Here is a 3,232-nt window from a genome sequence, read left to right on the forward strand (position 1 = left end):
ATATGTGAATTTATATGTGCAAACTATATGTAATATTTTTATTTATTATTCTGAAGATATGTAATAAAATTTGCAGACACACCCATCCTCCAGGAACGCTTCGATATCTCAATGAGATGGGAAGCGGGGTGTGTTTGGTTTTCAAAGGTTCAAAGGCTTCGCATTTGCACCCACTTGTTTTTTCTTTTCCCAGAATTATAACAACGGGACGCAAATCACGAGGGGAGGGAATGAATACAAGAAATGTTGTGCCGGGAAGGAGATGACAATGGCATTCGGTTAGGGCAGTGTTTCTCCACCTATGGTCTGCGGACTAGAAGTGGGTCCGTGACGATGCTGGCCTTAGGTGGTCCTCGGGCAGACTTATAATAAAATTATTCGCCCGCTATAATTGTTATTGGTAATATCCACACGGGTTAATATCACACGGGCCCGAAGAAAACTGGCTACTAGGGGGGGGGGGGGATGGCCGGGGAATAGGGGTGGTCGCCTAGGAGAGTTTTACTGTATATATAAGGTCTAGTTTAAATTGGTTCCTGCCTGAAAAACCCCACTCGTGTTGCCACTCCTCAAAACTGCTCGTGTGTTGCGAAAATTCTCCTCGATCGGGAATAATTCCGCTCGTGTGGCATCAGCCTAACTTATTGGGTTCTGGTGGCATTATCATTTAGTTAATTTTTTTTTTTTACCTTGTGAATTCACGATAAACTCCATTTATTAGGTATGATCGAATGGAAGAAGGGTGATGAGAACTGCAACAATATCTTGTATGTATATGTATAATGAATAGTATTGTTACGGAGATTGTGTAAATAGTCGTCATTTTTTTACCTGTAAATAATCGATATTTTGTTGAAACCCCCCCTCCCCCTTAGTCAGTAAGTGTCCTGTTGTCAAAATAGAAATGTGAAGGTGCAACGCGAAACTTCCAGATTCTCCCGGAAGGTTAATTTTCCGCCTGTCAAGTGGCGCCACCAATTTGGTACCACGAAATAGAATTCTCTTGAATATTCTTTTTCTCGAAGTTTCTGCCGTACCTATAAAAAAGTGATGCCATCACAAGAGATGGGGGGGGGGGGGTCTGTTGTTCGATCCTCAATGAAGTTGTTTGTCCTCAATGAAGTTGTTTATCCTCAATGCAAGAACTCTTACTTGCCGGCCGCTCTCTGATTAGCGTATTTCTTGAAATCGCTCTCTGTAAATACGTGTAAAATAGCTGTTCTGCGTGAATGAATCTGTGACATCCTGCATCATTCAAGGACTTGTGAGACGTTATCCGGAACAGTATATATAATGATATTTTGAAGTTAGTGATTGACGAAAAACACTTTCCGATAGAGAAGAGACATTTATCAGTAGCAGTCGGGGGCGTATTTACGGGGGAGGGGGGGGGTTGTGGTCAATAAATAGCCCAGGACGACAAATTATAAGAATGAATGGGCGATTTGAATGGTAGATATGGGAACAAAATCTGTAGGGCCCACCGGCGGTAAAAACCATAAATCAGCCTCTGCCAAGAGAGTGTGGGACCAGGTAAGTAAACGTTTAAAAGATTATTAAATTATGAGAAGTGATGAGCATTCGACTTAAGTGACCAAAGGAGTGATCTTGAGAGCGAGGGGACCAGGCTTTGGGCGACCGAAAGGAGTGATCTAGAGCATGTGCAAGCAAATGAGCGACCTAGAGAGTGCGTGAGCTTGGGTGATCAAAAGAGTGACCTATTTGCATCTCCAAACGGAACATTCCGCGAATTTTCTATTGCTTCTTATCATCGAAAGTGGAATAGTAGTCCGCCATATTTGGCGCGCCTTAAGAATATCGCGGCTGATTTTTTTTAAAACCGATAATAGTCTGAGTGCATAATGTTTCAATAACTCCATGTTCAAAAAATGCAAAATGTTTAGTTAGTGTCTGAAAACCAATATATTCACCTTGTACTTTACTGATAGAGGCGGTAAGTCATGACCAAGTAGGGCGGGTAGTGGCTCTTGGGTGTAATGCTGAACTTTCATCAGCAAAGAGTGGTTATGAGATGCAGACAAAATTAAACAATGATAATATTGATAAATTAGCAGATATTTATTAGCGTAAAATAACAACCCCTGGTCAAAGATATTAAAGCAGGTGAGAGCAAGCTATAAATGGTTTATAATATACATACAGTGAAAATCCCATGTGATGATAATAATAGTTTATATTACTATAATCACTCTCTGCTCCCGGTGCACTTTTTATGGTGTTAATGTATTCTATCTCTCTCTCTCTATATATATATACATATATATAATGATACTTCTTTATAGAAATATTTTTCTCTGGTCCCTTGAGTACAGTAATAGCCTGTGTGTAGGCATTTCACTGTATGCACATGCTATGCGTGATAATGTCATTTCGCATGCCACGTTAGCAGATGCGACTACGTTGAATATCGAAGTTCATGAAGAAAAAATTAATTTTAAAAGCCTCTAATTTTTGAATTTTAATTAGAATTTAAAAATTCTCTCTACACAACACTATCGACTTCATTTACAGTGATTTTCAATCTGGTTTGGTTGTATCAGCGCGCATAGAGTATTTTTTTAGATTCTGCGAAGTTTTTTGAATTGAATAAGGCTGTAACACGCACATAGGTAGTGATGTGCGTGAATTAATGGTTACAGTAATTACTGTAACCATTTCTGCTTAACTCTTTAAGACCCTGCATGCACACAAATGTAGTTGGTTACTTTTTCCTCATTGTAGGGGGAATTGTTTTTTTTTTTTAATCTCGGGGAGTTAAGCCCTAATGAAGGATTGTACAAGTTTTGATTCAGAAATATATTATATAGCGAATATGAACTTTGGGGGCTTTCATCAGAGGCAGCGATACACTCAAGGGACAAAGTTGAACTTTCAGGGCGTTCCCATGTCGCTTCCAGGAGTAAGTGGGATTTTATTATATGAAATTTAGCAATAAAATCCTGGAGAAAAAAATGCATGTGAACATGAATATACCTTGTATCATCTTGGCTAAAAAAACTTGAACGATGTGAATTTTTTCTTCACAAAAAAGAAATGATATTGAAAATTTGAAAACACGAATAAATTTTTGCTGTTATTTATGTTTTTCGTGTATTTTTTTAGTACAAAAAATGCAAAAACGTCTTGAAGATTCAAAAAAGGAAAAAAAAAAGCGAATGCTCGGGTCTAAAAGGGTTAAAACGAATCGGTAAAATATTATATATATCTAACA

Source organism: Pholcus phalangioides, unplaced genomic scaffold, assembly GCF_987345545.1.
Source record: "Pholcus phalangioides strain wild (caught in Gottingen) unplaced genomic scaffold, Ppha-v1.0 ptg000003l_1, whole genome shotgun sequence".
NCBI classification, from domain to species: domain Eukaryota; kingdom Metazoa; phylum Arthropoda; class Arachnida; order Araneae; family Pholcidae; genus Pholcus; species Pholcus phalangioides.